Consider the following 19,684-nt stretch of genomic DNA (forward strand, 5'->3'; position numbering starts at 1 on the left):
GGGGGGGCTTTTCTTTAAGGATCCGAGTTATGACCACTCTCAAGCTGTGGTCCCCAAAGACAGCAGACAAGGGTGACTGCCTTTAACACAGCTCTCTCCTAAAGGTGGCCGGAGCATGCTCGTAGCTTTGTTACTGAACCAGGTTCGTCTTGCCCAGGGCACTGCAAGCCGAAATGCTGAGACACAGAGGTCTGCAGCCCAGAGAGGAGATGGGAGAACACGTCTCAAATCCGCCTCGCCGAAGGCAAGGGGCTCGGGCTATTTATGAGCTAAAGAATAAAGCAGCAGGGTGGTCTGAGGAAGTATGGGGAGTGTGGGGAAAGGTGATTGGAAAAGGGTGCAGCAATCGTTGTGCTGAGCAGGTGTAACTAAGCTGCAGGCCTCTGCACCTGCAGAAATGGAGGCCCGTAGCGTGGTCTGAGGGTGTAACTAAGCTGCAGGCCTCTGCACCTGCAGAAATGGAGGCCCGTAGCGTGGTCTGAGGGTGGAATTTTCGGCCCTCTGATGTCGAAAGGTCGCCGAGTGGACGTGCATGCCCAGTTGGAAGGTCGGTGGTCCTATCCAGTCTCAACTGGCTCACCTGAACTAGACACAGCTGGCTCCAAGTTTCTGGAACACAGCTCGGTCGAACATCTTATTGTTTAGGCTTGGTGCTGCTTGGGAGACAGGTGAGCCTTTTGCAGCAACAATTAGAAAGACCTTGCTGAGTAAAGGCACGTTTCAGGCGAAACGGACTTAACTACTGATTTAGGGTTTCAGCTCCTCCGTCTGTCAGCACACGTGGGATTCCTCTTAAAATGCACGACACATGCCTTGCTGCGTGATGCCCAGCCTGTCCTCTGTGATGTTGCTGGATGTGGGAGAGAATGATGGCAGGTTTGCTTTAGTGGATGGGGGTTAAAACCGTGAACGCCAAGGCCTTGTTATGCACTTGTGTCAACTTGAGCAAGTAACTTATCTACATTTATTTTCTCATCTGAGAAAGGGAGATTGATAATAGTACTGGCCCCATTTTTGTTGTGAACTGAATGAAATGATAAGCACTGATCAGCATGTGATACAGGTGGTTCATTACCAGCAGTTGTTAACCTAAACTCATGTACCATAAGGTATGTCAAAATGAGGTTCTAGAAGATCTCAACGGGAAAGCCCACTTCTACAGGAAAAAAATACATCCACTGATCATCATAATGTGAAAGTGTATGTTTCACTTCAGTGACTGAATCGTGTCCTGTTTGGAAAACTCAAACCTGAGTCTGAAACCGCTAGCTAAGAGGAACTTAAATTAGTTGAGCATTCAGAGCTGGCAGGACCATCCTAAACCACACACACATCAACAGAACGTTCTCGGTATCCACGCTCTCCCCTCTACCTCTGTGAATTCGGTAGTACTGAGACCAGATGGGCTGTGGAGGGTGGGAAATAAAGCGGGCACGTGTGCAACTGGCCCGACAGCATCCATTCCAGAGCTCTGAGCACCCAGCCTCCCTGGGCCGCGGCTACAAAATCATCTCTAAGGCTTCCCCCAGCTTCACATCCCACCACTTCGAGAAGACAGGTTTAAATCGCAAGTATTAGGCAGTGGTTTGAAAGCTTTTGTTGGACAGTTCATCCGAGGTGTTTATTTAAACGCAAATTCCTGGACCCCATCCTCAGAAATGCCTCATTAGTTTGAAAACCAATGTGGACTCTATAAAGGATTTGTTCCTCTTCTGTCCACGGTTCTTGGCACATGAAATGCGTCCTTCCAGGTGCCTCCTGCCCACCTGTCACGTTGTAAGCCCCATGCTGCTCCCTCACTCTGCAACTTTCCTAAGCATAGCTTCCCTTTTTGTCTCTTCTCTTTCCTTTTTTTTTTTTTTTTGGCAGTTGGCTAAAATAACAAGCTACAGAATTAGAAGTAGGTGTGTTACTTCAACCAGTAATACTTTTCCTGAAAATGAAAGCTAGTGGGTCTATTTTAAGAGTTACTTAACTAAATTCACCCTACAGTGCATCTCAACCTGTGTTTCAGAAAAGTATTAGGGAATAAATAGCATGCAAGGTGCAGAGAATTGGGGAAAACAGGTGAAAGACGGCTACCCTGTCTCATGGGCTATCAGCGTTCACTGGAGGTTTGAACGGATCTTTCGCATGGAGTGTAATAATAAAAAAGTTTTTAAGATCTCCTTTTTATTTAATGACTACGTTAAATTATTCTTCTCCCATTGCTGTAGTGCAGGCGGACCGTTAAGCACAGAGAGTGACAGGTTCAAGGCCGCCAGAGCAGCAGAATTCACAAAACTTCGGGAGGGAGCTTGAAACTCTCCCGTGAGAAGTCCAGGGAGGTTATCTCTGAGCTGCAGTCTGGCAAAAGCCCGGATCCTGACACGTCATCTTATTAGAAGCCATCTCTCGGGTGTGGACCCTGCCGGGTGACATTCCAGTGATTGCTTGCTCCAAGGCTGAGGTCTTTATTATTCCTTTCCACTAAGGGGAACCGAGGAACTGGAGTTCAAACTACCCTACGCCCTGACCTCTCTGGATAAAGAGAATTTCTTTAACCTTTAACGTGTGCTAAGGCCTTAACCAATGGGGATGAGGCCCGCATTCCTCCCAGGTGATCCCAGTCAATGGGCTTCATCAGCAATTCCTTACCCCACAGCCAGCACTGAGCGCGCAAACCTGCAACAGGACAGGTGTAGGGAAGGATTCCATCGATAAGAGCCTACCTGCCCCCTGCCCCACTGCAATGGTTTAGCGTATGGGTAAAAACGTAGACATATCATTTACATCCTGACAGCTTCCCTCTTAACTGGGATCGCGCGCTGGCCTTCCGGTTGTCTTTAGCAAACTTCCAATTCTGGACGTTGCTCCATTTTACTATTTTTTTAATTAGAAGCATCTCTTTGGGCACTTTGTTAAATAATTTCTCATTAAATATCAACAAAATTCTGAAAGTGAATCTCGCGTGCATCCCTGATGGAAAGGAAGGTACGAGATGGGCAGGTGGTTGGTCCAGCTGCACAGATAGCCATTCAGTCCTCACAGAGGGTAGAGCAAAGCTGAGCCTGGACCAAACCCTGAGCGCCCGCCGCAGCCTCGACCTGCTCTGGGCAAAGGTCAAATGCAGCCGGCGTGCTAGATTCACCAGCCAAGCCCTGGGCACCTGGAGGAACCAACCATGCCCTCTCTGGGCCTCGGTTTCCCCTTCTGTAAAACTCAGAGGATCGCTACTTGAAGTGTGATCCACGGGCCCGTGATTCACAGGCCACGTTCAAGTTCCTGCTCTACCCCCTCAGACGGATGATCTTTCTGAGCTTCAGCTTCTTCTTCTGTAAAATGGGGACAATGCCATGTCTTAGCCTGGGGTGAAAATTAATGAGATGACATATGTTAGGTGCCTGGTAGAGTGGGTTTTAAATGCTCAGTAATAGGGCCAAATTTGCAACTCCCAAAGTATTTTAATTTGAGAGTTTGGGTTTTGCAGCATGTCATGAACTGCATCAGTGGGGAGACATGGGCTCACAAATGTATGGAACCTTCCTTTTGCCCTTTACACATCCCTGTCAAGAGTCTGGTTAGAGTGGGGATCTCTGGGGTCCATGGAGGACCCCATTTAAGTTTTGAGAATCTCCAACGTGATGAAATTGTCTCCTTTTCCAGAGACTTGTACTTATGAAAGCCGACCAGCTCCACCTTTCCCCGGAATGCTGTTATTTACCCAGTGGATGACCCAGTGGGTGTCCCCTGGTAGCCACGCCCGGCAGCAGCCCCAGCTCTCTCGGGACCTGCAGCGTCTGTCGCCCCCTCTAAGAGCCCCTTGTTCCTGACAGCCTCAGACCATCCTCCCAGCACTGACCCTAAAGAGAGCAGTTCCAAACCACGGCCTGCCTGAGCCCCCCAGCGGCAGCTGCGCGGCTGCACCACTGTCAAAGCCCTTCAGGCAAAGCCTTCTGGAGCGGTCTGAGCAAAGCCAGCCAGGAATGTCAAGCAGTTGGCACCCCTGCTGCCCCTCAACTACCTTCTGAAAGGCTGACCCCCTAAGCCCCACGTGGCTTCCCCGGGTTGGGAACAGGTGCACGGGCGTCCCGCTGCACCCTGGGCCCGCGGGGCTCCCAGGCATCCTCGCTCACTTCTACACCTGAATTTATCAGTGGTATCCCCAGAGGGGTGTGACAGCATGGAAGAGCAGTGGCTTGGGAATCAGAAATACTCAGATTGGGGTCCTGACTGGACCACTCACTGGTTGAATATTCTTAGGCTCTGAGCTTCCATTTTCTCAGCTGTGAAGCAGGGATTGTGGTGTCAGCCTCACAGGGCACCTGTAATTATTAAGTGAGAGCATACAGATATATGTGGATATAAAACTGTATAGCTGTACACTAGCAGAAAGGTCTATCTGTAAACTAATATATTATACACAGGCACATTTCATATATTACACATACGTGTGTAGAGAGAGAGAGACAGACAGACAGAGAAGGCACTTGCCCTTGGAAAACACACTCAGTGGTAATAATTACTATCATTACCCAGGAGAGCACCAACGCAAATTTCCAATAGCGACCTGGGAACACACTAAAAAAATTTTTTTCTAATTTTTTGCAATTTTCATTTTTATATCTAGAATAACCTATTAGTGACACCATGATTTGACAGGTAGAGGTAGGTCTGGGATTCAGCATGTCAGGGGCAAAATGCCTGTGTTTATATGCTGCCCTTAAAGTCTACCTTCTGGTTTTTCTAGGCAGTTCCACCATCAAGCACCAGTTCTTTAGCCCTTCCCACAAGACTTAACTACTGTTTATATCTGAAGAAATTAATACATGAAACAACCCAAACTAAAATAAATATTATTTCTAAAATCTTTGGAATACTAAAGCTATTAATTTAATTCCTTGAAAACAGTGTTGAGCATGTACCCAACTAGGTGGGGTTAGTCTAATCCTCAAGAAGATTGTAATTCAGGGAGAGAAACACATATCCTTGCTGTCCTCATCAACAGAGTAAAATAAACGCCTATTCAGAGAAGCAAAACTGTACTTACAGGAACATGGAGAAAGAAAAGTCTTTCCAGTTGCGTTTTGCTGAACCTACTCTACGCCAAGTTCTGGGCTTTACAACAGGGAAGGAAACAGGCATCCGATTTGATCTTCGCCTCTGAGGAATTTTTAATCTCTCTGGGAAGACAGATGTTTAATAAACAAATTATAACCCAATGTGATTATAGGAAAGGAGCGTTCCAAGACTACGGGAAGGCGGATTCACAGCATCCATGGATGTCAGGGATGGGACTGGCCTCAGAAGTGGAAGAAAAACTGACAGACCAGCTCCTAACCTTTGGGCACCATCTTAAACCCCAGTGGTGTGTATAGAGCCTAATCCTGTTGTCCGTGGCCTCCAGCAAGGGTTTCAGTACTTCAGGGTTTCACTTTATTGAGATCTTTCTTTATTCAATATCCCTGATAATCAGCTTTCGCTCTCTGAGCTGATTTTATCTTGGCAAATAAATGTGAAGGCTAATATTACTCCCTCTTATTCACTCTGTTTTCAGAAGAAGTACCCGATACCTACTTTTTACAAATCAAGTCCACAAAATTGATGCAGATGTCATTGTTTCAAGGCCATCATCCTTGGAACACACTTATCGAATGCAGATGTAAAGTACAAATGGTCAACGCCAGCACCCCCATTCTTGACTTGCCAAAACAAGTAGATTGGAGTTGAACAAACTAGCTTTGCAAATCATTTGTCCCATGGCTAAGTAGTGGGAGTTGCCAGAACATGACAGCTATAATGAAGAATACCCTGACTCCGCAGATCTGAGAAAGGCAGAAATTGTTCTCTTTACTAGGGCTTTTCTTTGTGAACGCTGCCATAGAATCTGGAGGAAGTTCTTTAAAAGTTTAATAAAAGTAGAAGACATCTTCCTGCACTGAAGTTACTAAGGGCCGGGCAGCATATAAAACAAAGACAACTTTCACTTTTGCTTCAACAAAGCTGATCAACACCAAAGCTGGTATTGCTGATCAATTCCCATGCAAAATGTGTTGCGTTTAAAAGCTTATATTGATACTTTTTAAAATCTGACACAGAAAGTAAGGAAATGCTAGACATCATTAGACACCAACTGACATGTAAATATTAGCAAGATTGATTTGTGCTGTTTTGAGTTTTGTTCTCGACCAGCTGAATGTTTCTCTTTATTATTATCGTCCCAGTTTGAATACTAATCCCTTTTACTTCTAAATGAAGTACTCTGTATATTTCAATTACAAAAGATTACATGTTTACTGTCCAATAGAATTTCCTACAGAAAAGGAAAGAAATCAGACTCTACAGAGAAATGGCAGATACCAGGGAGGGGGTAGGGGAGAGACAAGATGAGCCTGAGACGCCTTGTTGACCCAGAAAGTATATATACGGTGGAATGTTACTCAGCCATAAAAAACCATAAAAAATGAATGAAATACTATCATTTGCAGAAACGTGGATGGACCTGAAGCCACTCAGACAGAGACAAATATGATATGATATTACTGATATGTGGAATCTGAAAAAGTGATACAAATCAACTTATTTACAAAACAGAAAAAGAGTCATAGTCGTAGAAAACAAACTTATGGTTACCAAAGGTTACAGCGTGGGGTGGGGGAGGGATAAATTAGGAGTTTGGGATTAACATACACACATTACTATATATAAAACAGATAAACAACAAGGACCTACTGTGTAGTACAGGGCACTACATTCAATATCTTATAATAAACCATAATAGAAAAGAATCTGAAAAATAATATGTATAACTGAATCACTTTGCTGTACACATGAAACTAACACATTGTAAGTTAACTATACTTCAAATTAAAAAACTGGTTAAAAAATTGTCCCAGGAGAGAAAAAAAAAGTGCTCAAAATAATGAGAACACACCAAAATGATAGTGAAACCAGCGCAAAGGAACTCCCACTGGCCAAATCTGACAATCAAAGCAAGAATATAATGATACTACTGAATAAAATAGGAGTCCATGAGTCTATGCTGATATAAGCAAAGGAAAAAATAAATGGAGAGAAGACAACGTTTTTCATACTTCATCTGTAGATTACAACTGAGGAAAGTAGGAATGATCATCCTTGTAACAATTCAGCCAGGAAATGTCAAATGGTGCTAAAACTTGTGGATGAAAGTTACAAGAGAAATGCAATATTCCATACTCTCAAATTACCTTCCCACAATTTATAGGCAAGAAAGCTGACAGATACCTCCTTAATCAAATGATCAAAGTTAACTTCACCTGTAAGGGGACCAATTGCAATCAACTATGCTGTGATGAGACGCACGAGAACACTGTCACTTCTGTGATCTTCCCACCGAAATTGTACCACCTGAATCTTATCATCAGACAACGGCAAGCTGAGGGACATTCTATAGGGTAAATGACCTGTAAGCAACAAAATTGCCAAGGCCATGAAAGCCAAGATAGAAGACTTCCATCCAGAAGTAGGCTAAAGAAAGAGGACAACTAAATTCAACATTTGAACCTGGACTAAACCGTTATACTCGAGAGGACATTATTGCAATGACTGGTGAAACTTGAATGGAATTTGTAGGTTAAATTGTAGTATGATACTAATGTTAATTTCCTTATCGTGATGGTTGTTTGGGGTTATGCAGGAGAGCAGCCTGGTTTGTAGGAAATGTACACTAAGGTACTATGGTTGCTGGGCATCCTCTCACCACTGACTCCCAAATTATTCAGAAATAAAGCTCTTTGTACTAGTGTAGCATCATTTCTGCAAGCAGGAGATTATTTCAAAATAAAAACAACAAAAAAAGACAGTTGATAAAACTCAGAATAATATAAAAAGTAAGCTAGCACAGCTGATGAGGGAAATTTAAGAGAAAAAAATTCTTGCAAATTTAAAACCATACCTGACATAGAATATAAAATTGATGCTGTTTAAAATTAATTCAGTGATACTGACTTAAGAAAAGTCACACATAAAGCAGTGAAAAATCAAATAGATGAACTAAATGCAAAAAAAAACATTACATGGAGGAAAATAGAGACCCAATATGTTCAAAATTTTTTCTGAAGAAGAAAATAAAACAAGGGCAACAGGGCTTCCCTGTTGGCGCAGTGGTTGAGAGTCCACCTGCCGATGCAGGGGACGCAGGTTCGTGCCCTGGTCCGGGAAGATCCCACATGCCGCGGAGCGGCTGGGCCCGTGAGCCATGGCCGCTGAGCCTGCGCGTCCGGAGCCTGTGCTCCACAACGGGAGAGGCCCGCGTACTGAAAAAAAAAAAAAAAGGCAACAAAAACAAGATATTTAGAATTATAAGAAAATTTTCCAGAAATAAAGGACACAGAAATCTGTAATTAAAAAGTCATCCCATATTCCCCCCAAAAATAATAGATAATTCATTGCTCAATTCGAGGAGAAGAACATACATATTAACAAATCACCAGCCATGGAAAAATCTCAGCCACAGTTATCTCAACAGGAATGGATTTCACAAGAGAATGAAGGTATGCTTATACTAAGGTAATTTAAAAAACACTTTGCAGGTTTTCTATGTCAATTTTGTAAGTTGTCATTCATTTGTAAAAAGAAAAAAATTCTCATATTTTCAAGGACTGAGGATCTACAACTTTCATAGACTTCATAGGGAATATATACTTGAAGACTGTGCCAGGGTCTGCATGTTTTTGCCCCAGTATAAAACTCTGCCTTCTTTCTTAGTGATGGGATCCCTAATTTTAACCAGGTACATAGCTGCCCAGATTAAAAATTATACTTTCCAACTTCCCTTCCATCCAGTTGCAGCCATGTTGACCACAAGGGGGCCAGAGTCACAGCAGCCTGGAGCTCCAAGGACTTCATGAAGCCACAGTCTCAGCCCTGTCCTGACTACTTCCAGACATCTTTTAATACTAAGTGGCACCAAAAGACACTAAAGCCAAATAAAAGATTAAATCTCAAATGAGCAAACTGTTTGTGAAAGAAATTGTAGTGAACATTAAATTTAATTAAACACAGAATAAGCCAAAACGGTTGGGGTAAATAGAGTTAAAATGCCATTACATGCTGTTATAATTCCTGAAATAAAAGATGAGTAAGGTATAAATAATTTGGTGACTGTGGATTGGGATAAAATCCAGACTACGTCAGCAAATGGATGTAGCAAATAGATGAATGAGGGTTAGAAAGAAGAGGATACATAAAATGTGCTGATTTGTTCCTCTTTCAAGGGAGAAATTGATACGCTCAGTTTCACTTATGAAATTGATGAAGAGAAATATGGGACTAAGAGTATTACTTAATATGTTTATGTCAGTTAGAATTAGGTTTGGATGACAGTAAAAGAAAACCAAAATCACAGCGGCTCAACAAATTTAAAGGTTTATTGCTCTTTCAAATAAAATGAAGCTGGAGAGAGGTACTCCAGGGCTACCGTGGTTGTTTCCATTTGGCGTGAGAAATATAGACTTATTCTAACCTAATGATTTTCCATCTTTGATGCATGGTATCCATTTTCAAGACTGCCTCATGTTCATAAGATGAACATTGGAGCTCCAGCCATCGTATCTGCTTCCAGACAGAGAACAAGTGGAAGAAATGTTCATCTAAGTTGTCTTATATTCCATTGCTCACACATAAATTAAAGAGAAGATGGAAAATCTAGTCTTTTAGTCAAGCATATTTTTGCCCCTCAATAAAAAGAGGGTTCTGTTCATAAGAAGGAAGATGAAGATAAGTATTGCGTAGGTAACTGGCAGTCTCTGCCTTAGAAGTAAGTGTAACAACTTGTGTAATGACTATATATTCACACACTAATAAAAGGGAAAAACAGAACTCAGAAGACTCTTAGCAAACTGCTAATATACATTATTTCTTGTTGTTCCACCTTGTTAAGAAAAAAATGAATTTCTGGATGTTTGGGGTTGAACTGCCATACAAAGATTCATGTGTTGCAGTCCTGAGTCCCAGCACCTCAGAACACAACCTTATTGGGAAATAGGGCCATTGTAGACGTAATTGGTTAAGATGAGGTCATACTGGGGTATTGTGGGCCCTAATCCAACATGACTGGTGTCCTTATAAAAATGGGAAATTGGGACACAGGCAAACACTCAGAGAGAATACCATGCGAAGACAAAGGCAGGGGTGTGCTGAAGCTTCTACAAGAAAACGAATGTCAAAGATCGCCAGCAAACCAACGAAAACTTAAGGATGAAGAAGCATGCATAGATTCTCTCTTGCAGTCTCAGAAAGGGCCAACCTAGATGACCAGATGCGGTGCTCTACTTAGAGGCCCCTCGGGTGAGCACGTGACACATGTCCCTGCTGGGCACGGATGCAGCCCCACAAAACATCAGTAGGTGATGCATATGTGCAAAGAATAAGGCACTTTTCTTCCAGGGTGCAGGGCTTGAAGAGCAGAGAGTGGGCCGGACCTAAACCCCACTGTCCCGACCATGGGCACTTGACACAGTGCACAAAGCTCACCAGTGGCCCTGCAGCCCTGCAGCGTGAACACATACTATGTGTGTGAAAGTCCAGTGGTGATGGGAGCATGGCGTGAAACTCATCCCTGGAGCTGCCCGTTCCCCTGGCTGGTGGAAGAGAAGGTAGAGAGGGGAGCAGGGAACAGATCACGAAGGACATAAGTCATGCTGCCAAGTGTGCATTTAATCCTACGGCCCAGAAGTTCTCAAAGTGTGCTGTGCGGGTCCCTGAGGGACTCCTCCCATGGCTCTGCCAGGTCAAGACTGGCTTCATAATAACGCTCGGACGTTATTTGCCTTTTTCACCAGGTTGACATTTGCACTGTTGGTGCAAAAGCAACGGTGAGTAAAACTGCAGGAGCCTCACTATGAGGCTGGTGGATCATCAGACTCTGACTCTACACACCTGCAGAAAAAATGCCAGTTTCACTTAAGTAGATCCTTGATGAAACACAATAGTATATAATATATACAGTGATATATAATATAGTATATATAATACATACTGTATAATATATGTAACAGTAATATATGTACTAATCTAGTTAAATCTCAGCTCCTGAGTACACATCTTTCTAATACTTGCTGTGATGAAATGGGAATCATTTATAGAGCACTTCTGCTGCATTTGGAGGTTTCAAGGAAATGCTTGTTTTCCTGTGGGACTGAGCTGTGAGCTCCACTAGCTGTTTTTTCCTGGCACGTTACTTTTACCTGAAAGAATGGCTGACAACCTATGGCGATTCAGACTCGGGTATTTAGATGACATATTCTCAGAAAGAAGGAAAACAGTGATAAAATTTGAGTTTTCAGTGAAAATTAGAATACTGGAAAGCTTGTATCCACTGCCATGAACTTGACGACTTTACAATACTTAAAGAACACGTTCATAAGGTAGGGGATGACATTAACAAATGTGCTTTTTGAAATTGTTTTGTGGAATGTGTCAACATTTGTAAGACCCATATAACTCAGCAAAGCAATATTTATTTTCTCAGTGGCCAGTGCACAAAGTTATAAAATCATGCATGGGTGAAAGACCCACTCAAAGTGGAATAACGACCAATGGGTTTTAACGTAACAAAGGATAAAAAACTTATTGGTGTGATTTTGGATTCCAAATTGCAACTAACCTTTAAGCAACTATCTCTTGTTGAGTTTCGGTATCCACAGTTGTTCAAAAAGGCTATTAAAATACCCCTGGTATTTTCCAACTCTATATTTGTGTGAGGTCCAATTTTCTTCATATCCTTCAACCAAAACATGTAAAAGATTGGATGCAGGAGTAATACAGAGTCCATCCAGCTTCTATTACACCAGACCTTAGGGATATATGCAAAAATGTAAAACAATGCTACCCTTCTCACTAAAGATTTGTCATTTTGTAAAATATATTTTACAAAAATGTATTAATTATGTTAACATATGAGCTTATCATTTGTTATTATTAAATGAATTCAAAATAAATATTTTAAAAATTTGTTTTAATTTTAAACAGAAATATCATTTCTATGGAAAAGACCAGTATACATATGAAAGGAATCCTGAAATTTAAAAGTTTGAGCAATTCTTCTACACACACACACACACACACACACACACACACAATGACAAAAATAAAATAAAAAAATAAAAGTTCTCAGGGACCTCAGTAATTTTTAAGACTGTCCAGATAAAGGATGATTCCGGGGGGGGAAAAAGGTATCAGTTATCTGAATATGTTGCCTAGGAGATTTTTATAGATTGAAGCCAAGAGAATAGAACATCATCAACCAGCATGATACACTGGGCCCTGGACATCCAAAAAGGATATGAATCCTACTAGAGATTCCTGTGGAACATTCTTTTTTTTTCTGAACACTTTCTTGTTCAGTGCCATTTCCCACAAAGAAGCGTTTCTTTCTTGCTTTATATCAGATGCAATAAGGAAACAGAGCAACACTGAGATGATAGATGTGTGACCCAGCTCCTTCACGAGTCTGAGATTTCATAATTAAGGTCAATGAAATGCTGCGCTTTTGACTTAAATTTAAATCTTGGAAAATCATAAATGACTATGTTTCCTATTTTATGTTTTATGGATGTTATCGTCCTTTGCACAGACTGCAAACCACAAATGTAATATCTGCAAATAGATAATATTACAGAGATTTCTTTCTTATGAACGTACGACATGATCGCTGCCCTCAAAAATGTTACAGAAGGAGATTCTCACATATGAAATTATGAAAACATAGTAAACAGAATCGTGTGTTACAAAGGTGCCAAGTTTGGCCAAAATTGGCAAAAGTGAAACCAGAGACAAACTTGGACAAGCGAGCGGGACTCAGTAAGCAGGCACAAGGCAGAAGACCAGCTTCTAAATGGTGAGGGCAAAGCCTTGAGGCAAGAATAAAGCTTCATTAACTAGGGTAGAACTTCAACAGGGAGAAAATTTCTTCAGCAGGAAAAAGAAAAGGCAAATGGCCTTAAAATACCACCAAAAATTTGAAAAATCTTTGGCTGGACCTCACTGAGCACAAATCTTACAGTTTTTGTTGGATTGCATTTAAATTATTAAATCGATGACATTTAAAACAACTTGACATTACTGCTTCAAGACTGCAATTCACTTGAAAATATATGCAATGATATCTGTAAATATTTCTTTCATTTTTCTTTGAAAGCAGGAAATAAAAAATCTTCCAAGAGTTATTTTTGATAATTTTTAGTTGTGGGGAATAACCGATTTAAGTGATTCAAATATTATTGCTACCTCTTTTTTTTCTTTCTTCCTAAAAGAAAACCTAGATGCCTGAGTTAACATATTAGGGAAAAATGGATAATTTTAATATTGATTTTCAGTGCCTGTAATGATGCTGCAGTTTTTAAAGCATGTTTATTTAGTCCATATTTCGTGGCAGAGTTTCTCTTCTTGGCTGTCTAAAACATAATTCAGTTGTATCCTTGGGCTTCTGTATTTATTCAGCAATGCCTTCTCTAATGGAAAAAGTTTTAAATAGAAATGCTAGAATTCAAAAGTGATTGGAATCCATAAAGGAAAAGAATCTGAAAAAAATAGGTATATATGTATGTATAACTGAATCACTTTGCTGTCCACCAGAAACTAAAGAACATTGTAAGTCAACTATACTTCAATTTAAAAAAATAAAATAAAGACTATAAAAACAAAGAGTGATTGGAGAGCATCTAATTTAATTCCTGACATGCCAGCATGCACAGAGACAGAAAGAGGGTTCAGCTGTACCAGAGCCTTGTCTTGCAAACTATCTCAGAACTATCTAGAAAATAATGCAAATAGATTCTACATCTATTACTCTGAGATGCTGCTGTTTAATTCTGCAGATAAATATTTGTTTTCCACTCTTACAATGCAACACTAGTTCTTTTCAACATAGGGGTGCCATCTTCAATTATGTCTTTATTACGTATGTTCTCTTTGTCTTGGCTCTCCCTCTTTTTTAATTAATAAACTTTATGTTTTAGAGGAGTTTTAGGTTCACATAAAATTAGTGGACAGTACAGAGAGAGCCATACATGCCCTGTTCCCCAAATACACAGCCTCCCCCATTATCAACAACCCCACCAGAGGGTCATTTGTTACAACTGATGAATCTGAATTGACACATCATAATCACCCAAAGTCCATAGTTTATATTGGGGTTCACTCATGGTATCGTACACTCTCTGGGTTTGGACAAATGGATAATGACATGTAGCCATCATGACAGTGTCATACAGAATACTTTCGCTCCCCTATAAGTCCTCTGTACTCCACCTATTCATTCCTCCCCTCTGTGCTCAACTACTGACGGCCACTACTCTTTACTGTCTCCATAGTTTTGCCTTTTCCAGAATGTCACAGAGTTGGAATCATACAATATGTAGGCTTTTCAGGTTGGCTTCTTTCACTTCGTCATATGCATTTAAGTTCCCTCCAGGTCTTTTCATGACTTGATAGCTCATTTCTTTTTAGTACTGAATAATATTCCATTGTCCATATGGACCACAGTTTATTTACCCACTCACCTACTGAATCTTCATGGTTCCAACTTTTGGCAATCAGGAATAAAGCTGCTATAAATGTTTGTGTGCAGGTTATTGTGTGGACATAAGTTTTGAACTCTTTAAGTAAATACCAAGGAACTTGCTTACTGGATCATATGGTAAGAAGATGCTTAGTTTTGTAGGAAATTGCTAAATTGTCTTCCAAAGTGACTGGACCATTTTGCATTCCACCAGCAATGAGTGAGAGTTCCTGTTGCTCCACAATCTCACCAGCATTTGCTTGTCAGTGTTTTGGATTTTGGTCATTCTCACAGGTGTGTAGTGGTATCTAATTGTTTTAATTTGCATCTCCCTGATGACATAGGATGTGAAGCATCTTTTCATGTGCTTATCTGCCATGCATATATCTTCTTTGGTGAGATGTCTGTTCAGGTCATTGTCCCATTTTTTAAAATCTGCTTATTCATTTTATTATTATTGAGTTTTGAGTGCTCTTTGTATATTTTGAGTAACAGTCCTTTATCAACCGTGTCTTTTGAAAATATTTTCTCTTAGTCTGTGGTTGTCTTCTCAATTCCTTGACATTGTATTTTGTGGAACAGAAGTTTTTAATTTTAATGAAGTCCAGTTTATCAGTTCTTTCATGGTTCCTACCTTTAGTGTTATATCTGAAAAGTCATCTAACTCTCTTTTTTAGGGACACTAATAATCCATAAATTGGATTACCTTTCTGCTTGTCCATATCCTAATTTTTCATTGTCTTAGTCTCACTTTTATTTGCTTTTGAGGGGAAATTGCAAAGCTTCCAAGTCCTCAGAATGATGTTCTTTTCCTGTGTTATTTATTTTTCCTTTTGGACCATCAGTGTACAGAATAAAACGAATCATAGTCCTTGACTGATAACACACTCTTATCTTTAGTCTATGTATGGCCCACTTTTGTGTATGGATGTATGTATTCATATATTATATAAGTTATTAGTTATTTTTAATAATATGTCAATCATTTAAATATCCACTACTCAATCCACTACTAAAAGTTAGGACATTGGTAAAAGCCTTCATCTTGCTGTATATTTTCCACCACTATTCCATTCCCTGTGCCTCCACCCAACTGAAGTAGTCCTAAATCCTGTTTTAATCATTCTCTTCTTTCCCTTTTATACATTTTATTGCATCTATACATTGTACATTTTATTGCATCTGTATGTAATTGTTTTTTTATGAGCTTTTCACCCCCTATATTATCATCCTCAAGTAAAAAAGACTACATGTGCCGACAGTTCCTGATTCTAAAGCATCACAGACATCTGTAACGGCGCTCATTGAGAAAGACAGGATAATTATATTTCACTTACTGAGCTGACTTGGAATCACTGAGACTCAGACTATGTACACACACACACACACCAGTACCTGGTTCACTGTGAGGCACATAGGAAACGTTAATATTATAAGTCACTGAGGAGCTTGACACAGGTGCCCCAGCTGGGAAGGCTCCAACTACATTGGAATTTAACTCCAACGTCATACAAATTTGCAAAAACAGGCAAGTATTTCTCTCCAATAAACTAGTAGATCTTAATACCTAATCATCATGCAGATCATTAATACAGAAATGTGGGGCTTCCCTGGTGGCACAGTGGTTAAGAATCCGCCTGCCAATGCAGGGAACACGGGTTCGAGCCCTGGCCCGGGAAGATCCCACATGCCACGGAGCAACTAAGCCTGTGTGCCACAACTACTGAGCCTGAGCTCTAGAGCCCACTAGCCACAACTACTGAGCCCGCGTGCCACAACTACTGAAGCCTGCGCGCCTAGAGACCGTGTTCCGCAGCAAGAGAAGTCACCGCAATGAGAAGCCCGCGCACCTCAAAGAAGAGCAGCCCCCGCTCACTGCAACTAGAGAAAGCCCACATGCAGCAACAGACCCAACGCAACCAAAACTATAAATAAATAAATTATTTATTTATTTTTTAAAAATACAGAAATGTTAGGAAAAGGAGCCCTATATCTTGAACTTTTCAGGGCAGGTATATTTGTGTCATTTTAGTGTTTTTGATAAAGATAAGCCTTAAACTCATTGTGATTTATTTGATATATCTTTACTACAGATCATTCTCAAAAACTAACAGAATGGGGGAAGAAGAGTGTTTGTTGATGGGAGTCCAGCCATGGCTCAGAGACAACTTTCACACTAGTTATATCTCCAGGTCTGCTCGGTACCTTGTGTGCTGCAGGCGCTGGATGAAGGTTTGGGCCTGGTTCACAGACGGTGTTGGAAAGCAATAGCTTTCAGGTAGCTTCAGAGGGTCCCAGTTACTTCATTCGGTTTGGCTTAAGCTCACTGAATTTTGTTTATCGAACATTGTTTCTGTTTTTGCAATCTTCTGCGCAGTGCACTTTGATCATGCATCTTATCCCTCAGAATTCCAGGGGGCGCCTCTGTTGACAGCATCCATAGTGAGCCAGGGCACATGGGCTGCCCTCCTCCCGGAGCACAACGATCATCTATTAATATAAATACGGCTCTAACGGCTTCTCCTAAGAATTGGTTTTACTGCCCTCATATTTCATGATATAGTAGATGGCTTGGATGGTCACTACGTAACCAGAAAGAACTGGCGTCTGGAACCTGGCCATTTGCCCTCTCCATAAAAAGTTTGAGTCTAACAAGACAAAGTTCTGCTGGGTACACACGTTACTGCAGAATTTGGTATAAGAAGCAAAACCTGAAGTTTATCTTCACCAAAGAACACAAACTCCTCGCTGAAGTGGTAGCTGCAGGTTCCACATTTAAAACATCTAAAGTAGGTTAAGTGGCCACATTTAAAATAATGGCTTCAAATTTTGTTTTAAAGTGCTACTTACTTACAGAAGAGTTTCCCTGTTGAAATTTGATGTCATTCACTCCTTTTCAGTCTTTTTCCATCTCACTCATCCCTATTATTTTCTTACACTTTGCACCCACAATGCTAACATTCATAGGAATACATTTCAGCCCTTTGTTTAGTTCAGAACCCAGCAGGCCGGGCTCTGCACTGGAGCTTAGCGGATACGTGCCCCCATAGTATTATTGAAAGCACACCCAAAGACCCCTCATCTTCGCTCTCCGGTCTGTCTGCGGGTCAGAAATGTGTATCATTACAGTAGGATTCTATCGGCATTTTGAGATGGCTTTAAGTATCAGACTCCGCTTTAAAACTGCACAGAGGGGGCTTCCGGGAAGATGGCGGAAGAGTAAGACGCGGAGATCACCTTCCTCCCCACAGATACACCAGAAATACATCTACACGTGGAACAACTCCTGCAGAACACCTACTGAACGCTGGCAGAAGACCTCAGACCTCCCAAAAGGCAAGAAACCCCCCACGTACCTGGTGCGCGAGGAGAGGGGATTAAGAGCGCTGCTTAAAGGAGCTGCAGAGACGGGCGTGAGCCGCGGCTAACAGCGCGGACCCCAGAGACAAGCATGAGACGCTAAGGCTGCTGCTGCCGCCACCAAGAAGCCTGTGTGCGAGCACAGGTCACTATCCACACCCCCATTCCGGGGAGCCTGTGCAGCCCGCCACTGCCAGGGTCCCGGGATCCAGGGACAACTTCCCCGGGAGAACGCACAGCGCGCCTCAGGTTGGTGCAACGTCACGCCGGCCTCTGCCGCAACGTCACGCCGGCCTCTGCCGCCGCAGGCCCGCCCCGCACTCCGTGCCCCTCCCTCCCCCCGGCCTGAGTGCGCCGGAGCCCCCAATCAGCGGCTCCTTTAACCCCGTCCTGTCTGAGCAAAGAACAGACGCCCTCCTGTGACATACACGCAGAGGCGGGGCCAAATCCAAAGCTGAGCCCCTGTGAGCTGTGCGAACAAAGAGAAAGGGAAATCCCTCCCAGCAGCCTCAGGAGCAGCGGATTAAATCTCCAGCATCAACTTGATGTACCTGCATCTGTGGAATACATGAACAGACAACGAATCATCCCAAATTGAGGAGGTGGGCTTCGAGAGCAAGATCTATGATTTTTCCCCCCTTTTCCTCTTTTTGTGAGTGTGTATGTGTATGCTTCTGTGTGAGACTTTGCCTGTATAGCTTTGCTTCCACCATTTGTCCCAGGGTTCTATCCGTCTTTTTTTTTAAATTTATTTTCTTAATAATTACTTTTTATTTTAATAACTTTATTTTACTTTATCTTCGTTCTTTATTTCCTTCCTTCCCTCCTTTAGACAACGAATCATCACAAATAGAGGAGGTGGACTTTGAGAGCAAGATTTATGATTTTTTCCCCTTTTCCTCTTTTGTGAGTGTGTATGTGTATGCTTCTGTGTGAGATTTTGTCTGTATAGCTTTGCTTCCACCATTTGTCCTAGGGCTCTATCCGTCCGTTTGTTTTTTGGTTTTTTTTTTCTCTTAATAATTATTTTTTAATTTTAATAACTTTATTATATTTTATCTTACTTATTTTATTTTACTTTATCTTCTTTCTTTCTTCTTTTCCTTCCTTCCCTCCTTCCTTCCTTCCTTCCTCCCTCCCTCCCTTCTTCCTTTCTCTTTCTTTCTTTCTTTCTCTCTTTCTACTTTTACTAATTCTTTCTTTCTACTTTTTCTCCCTTTTATTCTGAGCCGAGTGGATGAAAGGCTCTTGGTGCTGCAGCCAGGAGTCAGTGCTGTGCCTCTGAGGTGGGAGAGCCAACTTCAGGACACTGGTCCACAAGAGACCTCCCAGCTCCACATAATATCAAACGGCGAAAATCTCCCAGAGATCTTCATCTCAACACCAGCACCCAGCTTCACTCAACGACCAGCAAGCTACAGTGCTGGACATCCTATGCCAAACAACTAGCAAGATAGCAACACAACCCCGCCCATTAGCAGAGAGGCTGCCTAAAATCATGAAAAGGTCACAGACATCCCAAAACACACCACCAGACGTGGACCTGCCCACCAGAAAGACAAGATCCAGCCTCATCCACCACAACACAGGCACTAGTCCCCTCCACCAGGAAGCCTACACAACCCACTGAACCAACCTTAGCCACTGGGGACAGACACCAAAAACAACGGGAACTACGAACCGGCAGCCTGCAAAAAGGAGACCCCAAACACAGTAAGATAAGCAATATGAGAAGACGGAAAAACACACAGCAGATAAAGGAGCAAGATAAAAACCCACCAGACCTAACAAATGAAGAGGAAA

This window comes from Monodon monoceros, unplaced genomic scaffold, assembly GCF_005190385.1.
Source record: "Monodon monoceros isolate NGI ecotype Baffin Bay Population unplaced genomic scaffold, NGI_Narwhal_1 Super_Scaffold_17, whole genome shotgun sequence".
Taxonomy (NCBI): Eukaryota; Metazoa; Chordata; class Mammalia; order Artiodactyla; family Monodontidae; genus Monodon; species Monodon monoceros.